Here is a 12,754-nt window from a genome sequence, read left to right as displayed (position 1 = left end):
AGCCTATGTCTTTTGGTTGTAGCATTTAATCCATTCATGTTTAAGGTAATTATCAATATGTATGTTCCTTTGACCATTTTCTTAATTGTTTTGGGTTTGTTTTTGTAGGTCGTTTTCTTCTCTTGTGTTTCCCACTTAGAGAATTTCCTTTAGCATTTGTTGTAGAGCTGGTTTGGTGGTGCTGACTTCTCTTAGCTTTTGCTTGTCTGTAAGGCTTTTGATTTCTCCATTGAATCTGAATGAGATCCTTGCTGGGTAGAGTAATCTTTTTCTTTTTTTCTTTTTTTTTGAACATCTCTTTTGGAGTTGGGTAGAGTAATCTTGGTTGTAGGTTCTTCTCTTTCATTACTTTAAGTATATCATGCCACTCCCTTCTGGCTTGTAGAGTTTCTGCTGAGAAATCAGCTGTTAACTTTATTATGAGAGTTCCCTTGTATGTTATTTGTCGTTTTTCCCTTGCTGCTTTCAATAATTTTTCTTTGTCTTTAATTTTTGCCAATTTGATTACTATGTCTTGGCATGTTTCTCCTTGGGTGTATCCTGTATGGGACGCGCTGCACTTCCTGGACTTGGGTGACTCTCCTTTCCCATGTTAGGGAAGTTTTGGACTATAATCTCTTCAAATATTTTCTCTGGGCCTTTCTCTCTCTCTTCTCCTTCTGGGACCCCTATAATGCAAATGTTGTTGTGTTAAATGTTGTCCCAGAGGTCTCTTAGGGTGTCTTCATTTCTTTTCATTCTTTTTTTTTATTCTGTTCTGCAGCAGTGAATTCCACCATTCTGTGTTCCAGGTCACTTATCCGTTTTTCTGCCTCTGTTATTCTGCTATTGATTCCTTCTGGTGTAGTTTTCGTTTCAGTTATTGTATTTTTCACTTCTGCTTGTTTGTTCTTTATTTCTTCCAGGTCTTTGTTAAACAGTTCTTGCATTGTCTCGATCTTTGCCTCCATTCTTTTTCCGAGGTCCTGGATCATCTTCACTATCATTATTCTGAATTCTTTTTCTGGAAGGTTGCCTATCTCCACTTCATTTAGTTGTTTTTCTGGGGTTTTATCTTGTTCCTTCATCTGGTACATAGCCCTCTGCCTTTTCATCTTGTTTATCTTTCTGTGAATGTGGTTTTTGTTCCACAGCTGCAGGATTGTAGTTGTTCTTGCTTCTGCTGTCTGCCCTCTGGTGGATGAGGCTATCTAAGAGCCTTTGCAGGTTTCCTGATGGGAGGGACTGGTGGTGGGTAGAGCTGGGTCTTGCTCTGGTTGGCAGAGCTCAGTAAAAGTTTAATCTGCTTGACTGCTGTTGGGTGGGGCTGGGGTCCCTCCCTGTTGGTTGTTGGCCTGAGGCAACCCAACCCTGGAGCCTACCTGCACTCTTTGGTGGGGCTAATGGCAGACTCTCAGAGGGCTCACACCAAGGAGTACTTACCAGAACTTTGCTGCTAGTGTTCTTGTCCCCATGGTGAGCCACAGCCACCCCCCGCCTCTGCAGGACACCCTCCAACACTAGCAGGTAGGTCTGGTTCAGTCTCCCCTGGTTTCAGTGCTACTTCCCTTGGGTCCCCATGTGCACACTACTTTGTGTGTGCCCTCCAAGAGTGGAGTCTCTGTTTCCCCCAGTCCTGTTGAAGTCCTGCAATCAAATCCCACTAGCCTTCAAAGTCTGATTCTCTAGGAATTCCTCCTCCTGTTGCCAGACCCCCAGGTTGGGAAGCCTGACGTGGGGCTCAGATCCTTCACTCCAGTGGGTGGACTTCTGTGGTGTAAGTGTTCTCCAGTCTGTGAGTCACCCACCCAGCAGTTACGGGATTTGATTTTGCTGTGATTTCGCCCCTCCTACTGTCTCATTGTGGCTTCTTTGTCTTTGGATGTGGGGTATCTTTTTTGGTGAGTTCCAGTGTCTTCCTGTTGATGATTGTCCAGCAGCTAGTTGTGATTCTGGTGTTCTCACAAGAGGGAGTGAGAGCACCTTCTTCTACTCTGCCATCTTGGTTCCAGTGGTACATTAGGTGTTTTAAATGCATTTTCAGCTTAGATATTTTCAACTTAATGATGGGGTGTAACCACATCCATCAGAAATTGAGGAAGATTTGTATAGGTACTCCAGCTTTATGTGGTATATCTTTTCCTATTCCTTTGCTTTTTAAATTCATGAATAAGTTTCTTTATAATGATATTTATATAATAAAAGCAAAGCACATGAAACTCACAAGTTCTCAAAGAAACTGAAGTATAATAATAATAAAAAGAAAACAATGTAGACTAACAGGCAAGAATTTAAAGATTTAATAAACAGTTGAATATGAAATAGACATCCTTACTTCTAAATTCTACTTTGTCACTCACACTGAATTATATTTGAACAACGGCTCTCTGTTCAGGAGGTCCTGTTCTGGAAATTCTGGAAACTGGTAAATTACTTATTAATAAGAGTTTAAAGTTAATGATGTATAAAAAGAAACAAATTTGAGTTATTTGTAGTGAGGTGGATGGACCTAGTGTCTGTCATACAGAGTGAAGTAAGTCAGAAAGAGAAAAACAAATACCGTATGCTAACACATATATATGGAACCTAAAAAAAAAAAATGGTTCTGAAGAACCTAGGGGCAGGAAAGGAATAAAGACGCAGATGTAGAGAATGTACTTGAGGACACAAGGAGTTGGAAGGGTAAGCTGGGGCGAAGTGAGAGATTGGCATGGACATATATACACTACCAAATGTAAAATAGATAGCTAGTGGGAAGCAGCCGCATAGCGCAGGGAGACCAGCTCGGTGCTTTGTGACCACCTCAAGGGGTGGGATAGGGAGGGTGGGAGGGAGATGCAAGAGGGAGGAGATATGGGCATATATGTATATGTATAGCTGATTCACTTTGTTATACAGCAGAAACTAACACACCATTGTAAAGCAATTGTACTCCAATAAAAATGTTTAAAAAATATTTAAAAAATAAAGTTAATGATGTATTACCATGTTGTACCTAATGCTGCCTTAATATGAAGTCACATTCAGTATGCTTTGAAGTGAAATAGCTGTAAATTAATCTCTTCTTCCAGGCTACAAAAATATCACCAACATTTGGGTGATGCATGCTCATGTGTCAGGATTGAACTGTTTAGGAGGGTAAAGAGAACTGGAGCAGAAGTGAGCGTACCTTTGTTTTTAACCTACATATCCCATTATTTTTGAAGTGAGTTTCTTATAGAAAGCATAACTCATCTTCATAATCTCTCTCTTTTCAGTGATGTGTTTAGGCCATTTATATTTAAAGTGATTACAGATATATTTGGATTTAGGCCAACCATTTTATTATTTGTTTTATGTTTATGCTCTCTGTTTTTGTTCTCCTGTTTCTCCTTTCTTAGCTTCTTTTGGATTATCTTAACATGTTTTGGTATTCCACTTTATTTCCTGTTTTTTGCTTTTTATTTTTATTTATTTATTTATTTTATTATTATTATTATTTTTTTTTTTTTGCGGTACGCGGGCCTCTCACTGCTATGGCCTCTCCCGCCGTGGAGCACAGGCTCCGGACACGCAGGCTCAGCGGCCATGGCTTACAGGCCCAGCTGCTCTGCGGCATGTGGGATCCTCCCGGACCGGGGCATGAACCCGCATCCCCCGCATCGGCAGGCGGACTCCCAACCACTGCGCCACCAGGGAAGCCCTATTTGCTTTTTATGATATCTTTTTGTATAGTTTTTTTAAAGAATTATTTATTTATTTAATTATTTGGCTGTGTTCAGTCTTAGTTGCAGCATGTAGGATCTTCATTGTGGCATGTGGGTTCTTTGTTGTGGCAAGCGGGATATTTAGTTGGGGCATGCGGGATCTAGTTCCCTGACGAGGGATTGAACCTGGACCCCCTGCATTTGGAGTGTGGAGTCTTAACCAGTGGACCACCAGGGAAGCCCCTGTATAGTTTTTTTTGAATGGTTGCTCTAATGTTTACAATATACCTACTTAATGTTTCGCAGTCTACTAGAATTATTATATCACCACTTCAAGTAGAATGCAAAAGCCTAATAACCATCATATAGGTCTCTTTACCATTCTAGCTTTTTGTTGTAGTTGTCTTATGAGTTATATCTATATACATTGGAAATCCTTTCAGATAGTGTTAAAATTTTTGCTCTTAACTTGCAAGCATATTTTGAAAAAGTCAAGAGGAAGTTAGTCTATTATGTTTACCTAGATTTCTGTTGTTCTTCATTCATTCCTGTTATTCCAAGTTTCCCTCTGTTATAATTTCCTTTTTCTCAGAAGAAATTTCTTTGGTAATTTACCATACAGCAGCTCTGCTTACAATACATAATTTTCTTTTCTCTGAGAATGTCCTTATCCCTGAAGGATATTTTCTCTGGGTACAGAATTCTGGTTGACAGTGCTTTCTTTACTTTCAGTACTTTAAAAATGTTTTTCTGTTTCTTGCTGACCTCCATGGTTTATAATGAGAAAGTCACAGTCAATTGAATTATTGTCCCCAGTAAGTAATGTATCATTTTTCTCTGGCTGTTTTTAAGAGTTTTTCTTTGTGTTTAATTTTCAACAGTTTGGTTATGATGTGTTTGTGAATGGATTTTTTTGTGCCTGTCCTGTTAATTAAGGTTCTTCAATCTATTGTTTTATGTCTTTTGCAAAACTTGAGAAGTTTTAGCCATTATTATTATTATTTTTTTTTTTTTTCTTTTTGCGGTATGCGGGCCTCTCACTGTCGTGGCCTCTCCCGTTGCGGAGCACAGGCTCCGGACGCGCAGGCCCAGCGGCCATGGCTCACGGGCCCAGCCGCTCCGCGGCATATGGGATCCTCCCAGATCGGGGCACGAACCCGTATCCCCTGCATCGGCAGGCGGACTCTCAACCACTGCGCCACCAGGGAGGCCCTTTAGCCATTATTTTAAAAATATTTTTTCTGCTCTACACTTTTTCATCTCTTGACATGACTCTGATGACTTGAATGTTAGAATTTTTGATATTGTCCTGCTGGTCCCTGGGGTCTGTGTTCATTTATAAAATTATTTTCTGTTTTTCTAATTTCTATATATTTATCTTCAAGTTTACTGACTCCTCTGACACTTCCATTCTTCTGTTGACTCTAATAACATTTTAAATGTTCTGTTATTGTATTTTTCCCTTCTAAAATTGTTATTTATGTCTTCTATATCTTTACTGAGACTTTATCTTTCTGTTCATTTCTAGGACTTTATATGTCTTTCTATTTATTCCTTCACTTCCTGGAGCATTTTTATAGTAGCTGCTTTTATGTCTTTGATAAGTCCCAGATCTCTGTTATCTTGGCATTTACATTTGCTGATTTGTCCTTTCACATGTAAGTTGAGATTTTCCTGGTTCTTTGTATATTTGGTAGTTTTGGATTGTGTCCTTGTTATTTAAAAAATTATGAGACTTGAGTCTTATTTAAATTCTGCAGAGCATGTTGATATTTTAAAAATTTAACCACCTAGTTGTGTTGAGGTTGCACATTCTAACTAGCCTTCCAAGTATTTTGGTTTTAATATTAGTTCGGTTTTTAAAGCCTTTGAAATAATACTCAGATCTGTCCCAGATGTATACCAGGGGTGGTCAGTCTTGCACCTGGACAGTGAGCCTAAGCCTTAGTTCAGTTCTCAAAGTTACTGGTATGCTGTTTAATGTCATATCTTTTAGTGATGCTAAATGTGATCTGTAAGTGTAAGTATTACCGGTTTCATTCATTCATTATTAAGTTCTAAATCAACCAACCTTTCACCTAAGAGTTTTGGCAGCCATTCATAACCATTGCCTACATTATTTCATTAGGTGTTGCAGAATGGTGAGTTTTTAATTCTGTGACTATCAACTACTTGGTTTCTTTGAAATACAGTTAATACTACAGGAAAGGCAGGGTAAATGCTTGACTTATTTTCCTTTTATTTATATTCAGAATAATGAATTAGTACCCTAGCAATTGTTTGTAGCATCTACTGAATTGTTTTTGAATATCATTATGAATTTATGGGTTATTATATATTTCATGTGTTTCAATTATTGCAATCATTATTCTTTTATTTGAATTTCCTTATTTATTTCCTTATTTATTTTTTATTTTGGCCATGCCACATGGCTTGCCAGATCTCAGTTTCCCGAACAGGGATTGAACCTGGGCCACGGCAGTGAAAGTGCCGAATCCTAACCACTAGACCACCTGGGAACTCCCTCATTATTCTTTTAGATGTCAATTTTCTCACTTCAAACCATTGTGAACCCATTCCACTTAGCTCCTGTGTCCTTTTGACTTGACTCCATTATCTTGAACAAAGTTGGATTCACCATGAGGATAATGAAGCTTAAGCTTCAGGGTTCTTTATTTGCATTGGCTTCTTTCAAAGCTTTGGGAGCAAAGTTTTAGTAATTGGTCATATGGAAAATTTGTAAAAGTAAGATTTTTAAGATAGGGGCCTCACTTAATATAAATTCCAGGCCCCATAAATCCTGGATCTGTCCCAAGTCTTTGGTATATTCCCTGCTTTCAAGCACAGCAAGGTTCTAGGCTCATCTTTTATATTTCCTGCCCCAGTTTTAGAAATAGCCATTTTTCCAAGGAGCTTTTGTTCTTTTTTTGAGGGAAATGGTATTTGGAACTTTGAGTTTGGATGCTAGAGATGCTTAATCTGTTGGGCTGCATTGCTTCTAGGACTTCTTGATGGTTAGACTTGTGAAATACATGTTTAAATAAAGATCATTTTTTTTTATGTTTTCTTCAATGTCAGATTTCAGGATTTTTACTTGACCTCTTTGACTTTTATATTTGTATCTCTTTATACTGAAAATGTTGACTCTTAGTGACTTAATATAATCACTTATTTGCTGTCTTGCAGTATACCTATAATAGTTTTTAAATAACAGAATTGATATTATTTCTAATGACAAAACTACTAAATGCAGTTTTAAGTTTCTTTGTTGTTCTTTTATTCCTTAAGCTATATCCCACTAGGGGTATACAATCAAAATACTGTATTTTAAAGCCACTTGAATTATTTTCTGTGTGATAATGTCACATACTTGGTATGCAGTGGGTTCTTGGTTTCACTTTGTTTTAGATTTTTAGAGATTGTGCTCCTTTCATTTGTAGTATTTGGTTTTTTAAAAAATTTATTTTGTCTTTTAATTGTCTTGAAGGAAGAGGTCACCACTCAGTGTCAACAAAACACTAAATTTATTGGTCTCCATTCAGGGGAGAGTTGTGAAGCTTAGAGTTCAGGGATTGGTGAAGTGGGAGTGTTTAGGAAGTGGTTGAACTTTTGATAAACAGATGTGTCTATGGACTGTGGCTGTTACTGACTGGTTGACTTTCTGAAGTGTGGTCACTAATTTGAAGCTGTCATTGATAGACTGGGATGAGTTTGATGCTAGTTCTGATGATTACTTTGTTGCTATGGGCCTTTCTTGAATTTGGAGTATAGGAGTTTTTTTTCTTGTATGTAAAACAATGATTTTTGTTCCAAAATGAAAACTATATCACAAGATACATTCTTAGAAGTCTGACTTTTATCCTTATCCCCTCCATCCTGTTTTCTCCTTTCTTTTGGGCAAAGGTTGGCAAGCAATAGTCTGCAGGCCAAATCTGGCCACCCATCTCTTTTTGTAAGTAAATTTTTGTTGGAACACATACTCTGTTGTTTATGTATTGTCTATGTTTTCTTTTATTTTAAAATGGCAGAGCTGAGTAGCTATGACAGAGATTATATAGCTTATAAAGACTGAAATATTTATTATTTGGCCCTTTACTGAAAAAAATTTATTGATCTCTGCTATCATTTTCATCACTTTTTGGCTTTTCCTTCCTTTTTTAAAATAATAAAAGCAAATATGTTAATATACTTAACATTTACCTTCCTTTTACAGAAAAGTAGTATACTGTAAACACTTCACTGCATCTTATTTTTTTCACTTAACAGTATATCCTGAAAATCACTCTGTGTCAGTATATCTCTAATTCCTAGACTAGTACTCCATTACATAAGTGAATCATTTTACGTTCAACCAATCCCCTATTGAATGACTGTTAATTTTTTCCCTAGCCTTTTGTAACTATAAATAGTGTTATAGTGAAAAGGCTTGTGAAGAAGTCATTTCACATGTTTTTGCCATTGTACCTTTGGAATAGGTTCCTTGAAGTGGAATTGCTGGATTAGAGTTTAAATATAAATTATTTTATTATGCTGTATATTACCGTATTCTCCTCCATGGGGCCCATACTTTTTTTTTTTTTTTTTTTTACTGTGATAAAGAACACATAACATAAAATTTACCATCTTAATCATTTTTTACTATACAGTCAGTAGTGTTAAGTATACTCACATTGTTTCAAAACAGATTTCTAGAACTTTTTCATCTTGCAAAACTAAAATTCTATACCAATTGAAAAACAATGCCCCCTTCCCCCTCCCCCCTCCTGCCTCTAGTAACCACCATTCTTCTTTCTGTTTCCATGATTTTGACTGCTCTGGATATCTCATATAAATAGAATCATAAAGAGTATTTGTCCTTTTGTGACTGGCTTTATCACTCAGCCAGGTTCATTCATGTTGTAGCATGTGACGGGATTTCCTTTTTAAAGGCTGAATAATATTCCATTGTGTGTATATTCCACATTTTCTTTATCCATTCAACTGTAGATGGACATGTGGGCTGCTTCCACCTTTTGACTATTGTGAAGAATGCTGCTGTGGGCTTGAGTGTACAAATATATTTGTCTGAGTTCTTGCTTTCAATTTTTGAGGGTATATACCCAGAAATGGAATTGCTGAATCGTATGGGAATTGATGGTTTAATTTTTTTAGCAACTGCCATACTGTTTTTCATAGTGACTGCATCATTTTATATCCCCATGCAGAGTGTACAAGAGTTCCAGTTTCTCCACATCCTTGTCAGCACTCATTATTTTCTTCTTTTAATAGTAGCCATCCTAGTGGGTATGAGGTGATTTTTTGCTGTTCTCTAGATTTTGAGCATTTTTTTCATGTGCTTTTTGTCTATTTGTGTATCTTCTTTGGAGGACTGTTTATTCAGGCCGTTTGCCCATTTTTTAATTGAATTATTTGATTTTTGTTTTGTTGAATTATTCTTTATCTATTCTGGGTATTAACCATGTATCAGATATATAGTTTGCAATTATTTCCCCCAATTTCATAGGTTGTCTTTTAGCATATAAAATTTTAAAAATTTTGACAGAGTCCAGTTTATCTATCTTCTTTGGTTTGCTGGGCTTTAGGTGTCATACCTAAGAAATCATTGCTTAATCCAAGGTCAGTGAAGATTTATGCCTGTGATTTCTTTTAAGAGTTTTATAGTTTTAGCTTTTACATTTAGGTCTTTGATCCATTTTGAGTTAATTTTTGTGTATGATGTTAGGTAGGGGTACAAATTCGTTCTTTTGCATGTGGATATTTACTTGTCCCAGCCCCATTTGTTAAAACAAACTCTAGATCTTTTTAATCTATGCATCTCTTGTTTTTTACTTTTAATATAGAATATTGCAGTTATGCCCAGAAACAGTATAATGGATTTACATATACCCATCATACAAAAATTATAAAAATTCTGTCATTCTTACCTCATTTTATCTTCTACCCGCAAAACAATAACTCTTTTTCCCCTTAGAGTGCTTAAGGCAAATCTAAGACCTTTTATCATTGATACCTTTTATCATTTGTACATTGGTAGTTTGTGTATCTCTTACAGAGAAAGACTTTATAAACATAACTACACTACTATTATTACACTCTACAAAATTACCAATTATTCCTTACCCAGTAGTTTTTAAATTTTATCTGATTGCTAGTTGCTGCCTTAGGTAGATACGTATCTTGTTTCTTATAATGTGCAGTGTAAAGCTTTTTTATTTTACATGCCATTTGTCTTGGGTCATTTTGTCATTTATATGGGTCATTTTGTTCTTTAGGATCTCCGTAATCATGATTTAGCTCATTGTATCTTCATGTTGTCATTTAACATGTACCTCGATCCCCCTTATTTTTGTAAACTTATAATTAAATCTAGAAGCTTGATTAGATTTAGAGGTGTTTTGTTTGTTTGTTTTAAGGCAAGAGACTTCATAGGTGTTACTGAGAAAATTTTGTTGCATCTGTCAGGAAGCACTTCATGTTTCATTGTTCTACCTTTTAGTGATGTTAACGTTGATCATTGAGTTCAATTTGATCCTTCCATATTAAAGTTATCCATCCACTTTTTACCTTATGGTTTTAGCAGCCATTGATGGTCATTGCCTAGATTCATTATTTAACCAGGGATTGGAAAATGATGATTTTCTAATTCTATAATTTCTTCTGAACTTATTAGCTGTGACTATTCTCTAAGGAAAAAGTTGCCTTCATCATCTCTTTGGTTTCCCAGAAATACTGTTCATATCAGAAAGGCAGGTTAAATGCTTGATTCTTTCTATTTATTTGACAGTTTTCAGAATAATGAGTTGTGCCTTAGCAACCTCCAAAATTGACCTCCAAAATTCTTTTTTTCTTTTTTGAGTGTCATTATGAACTCATGAGTATTTATTTTTTAAATTTATTTATTTTTTATAAATTTATTTTTATTTATTTATTTTTGGCTGTGTTGGGTCTTCATTGCTGTGCATGGGCTTTCTCTAGTTGAGGTGAGCGGGGGCTACTCTTTTTTTTTTTTTTTTTTGCGGTATGCGGGCCTCTCACTGTTGTGGCCTCCCCCGTTGCGGAGCACAGGCTCCGGACGCGCAGGCTCCGGACGCGCAGGCTCAGTGGCCATGGCTCACGGGCCCAGCCGCTCCGCGGCATATGGGATCCTCCCAGACCGGGGCACGAACCCGTATCCCCTGCATCGGCAGGCGGACTCTCAACCACTTGCGCCACCAGGGAGGCCCGGGGGCTACTCTTCATTGCAGTGCGTGGGCTTCTCAGTGCGGTGGGCTCTCTTGTTGTGGAGCACAGGCTCTCTTGTTGCGGAGCACAGGCTCTAGGTGCATGAGCTTCAGTAGTTGTGGCACGGGGGCTCAGTAGTTGTGGCTTGTGGGCCCTAGAGCGCAGGCTCAGTAGTTGTGGCGCATGGGCTTAGTTGCTCCATGGCATGTGGGATCTTCCTGGGCCAGGGCTTGAACCCGTGTCCCCTTCATTGGCAGGTGGATTCTTAACCACTGCACCACCAGGGAAGTCCGTTTATGTTTTTGATGTTTTTCACTCACTGCAGTCACCATTCTTGTATCTGCTCAAATTGTTTCATCTTTGGCAAATGAGAATTCTTTCACTTGTCTCTGAATTCCTTTTGGCTTTTTAGTAGTAGTACTGTTAACATTTTTGCTTTCTGATTTGACAAGATGCCCCAAGTTCATTGTGCATAATTTCCTGTGCCAGACCTGGAATGAGCCATTTCTTCAAGGAGCTCTTATTTCTTTTAGTGGCACATGATGTTTAGACTTCACAATCTGGAGGCAGGTGTTCTCATTGCTACTGGGTTATCATTGCTTTTAAGCCTTTTCAGGCCAATCCTCATGCCAAATTTTCTATCATAATTTGATTGTCTGATACTTGTTACGTAGTTGATTCCTAGGGGCATTTCTTGGGAACAATATTTTTTGAGTTCTGTGTGTTCATAACTGTTTCCTTTAGCCTTGAAGGTTACTTTGGCTGGATAGAACACGCTTGGCTCACATTTCCCTGGATACTTAAATATGCAGTAAGCTGTTTGTGCCAATGTCTGTTCCCAGTCTGATTTTTTTCCCCTTATGTATAATTTGGACTTTCTGCACATACGTCCAGTGAAATTTTTTTCCCTTTAAAATTCAGTAGCTTTTCTAGACTGTGTTTTGGCATTGACCTTCTTCTGAGTTGTTTTCCCAGATATGTAGTATACCATTTCAACGTGCAGATTTAGTCCTTTTTTAATTTCCAGGAATTATTTTCTTGAATTATAGTGGCTAATATTTGTTCCATCTCATAGCTTTGGGGCTTTTTTTGGCAGCCTTTTATAATATGTATTTTATATTTACTTGTCTTTTATCACTTTTAATTTCTAAATTTCTTTTTAATTTTTTTCATTTTTCCCTTTATTTTTTCTCCCTTAATTTTATGTTGTTTTCGCTCATGTCTCTTCTACTTGAATCTTCATTTCTTTTTCTTTAATTTCTGTTCCTTTTCTGAATTTGCTCAGATTTCTTTTTATGTCTTTCTGTTGCCTAGCTCTCTCATTTAAGAGCTTTTCTAATTATGATTTATGTTCTTTTTTTTTTTTTTTTTTTTTTTGCGGTACGCGGGCCTCTCACCACCGCGGCCTCTCCCGTTGCAGAGCACAGGCTCCAGACGCACAGGCTCAGTGGCCACGGCCCACGGGCCCAGCCGCTCCGCAGCACGTGGGATCTTCCCGGACCAGGGCACGAGCCCCTGTCCCCTGCATCAGCAGGCGGACTCTCAACTGCTGTGCCACCAGGGAAGCCCCGATATATGTTCTTTTAAAGCTTCTTTTTCTTATTTTCCTTTAGTTTGTTCTGTAATATTAGGTCACAGTTTTATCTCCTTTAAGCCATATTTTTCTGCAGTACCTTCATTTTCTACAGGTATGTTGTTCATGTTGTTATCCTTTTTTCTTACAATATCATTGTATTGGGTTTGATCAACAGACCTTTTCTGTGGCTCATGTTTATTTCCTATGCATTTTAAATGCATTTTGTAACATTAAAATTATATTAGCTCTGGTGATGTTAAGCTCTAAGTTACAACCTATTAAACTGTAAGCT

At 37.4% G+C, this 12,754-nt stretch overlaps 1 protein-coding gene across 2 annotated transcripts in view; it reads left to right on the top strand.

The window, feature by feature from the left end:
- The window catches only part of TTBK2 (tau tubulin kinase 2), a 161,790-nt gene that overhangs the window by 30,174 nt on the left and 118,862 nt on the right, over positions 1 to 12,754 (top strand). The window lies entirely within an intron of this gene.

Source organism: Mesoplodon densirostris, chromosome 4, assembly GCF_025265405.1.
Source record: "Mesoplodon densirostris isolate mMesDen1 chromosome 4, mMesDen1 primary haplotype, whole genome shotgun sequence".
In the NCBI taxonomy this organism is placed as follows: Eukaryota; Metazoa; Chordata; class Mammalia; order Artiodactyla; family Ziphiidae; genus Mesoplodon; species Mesoplodon densirostris.
This window is presented reverse-complemented; position numbering and strand designations above follow the sequence as displayed.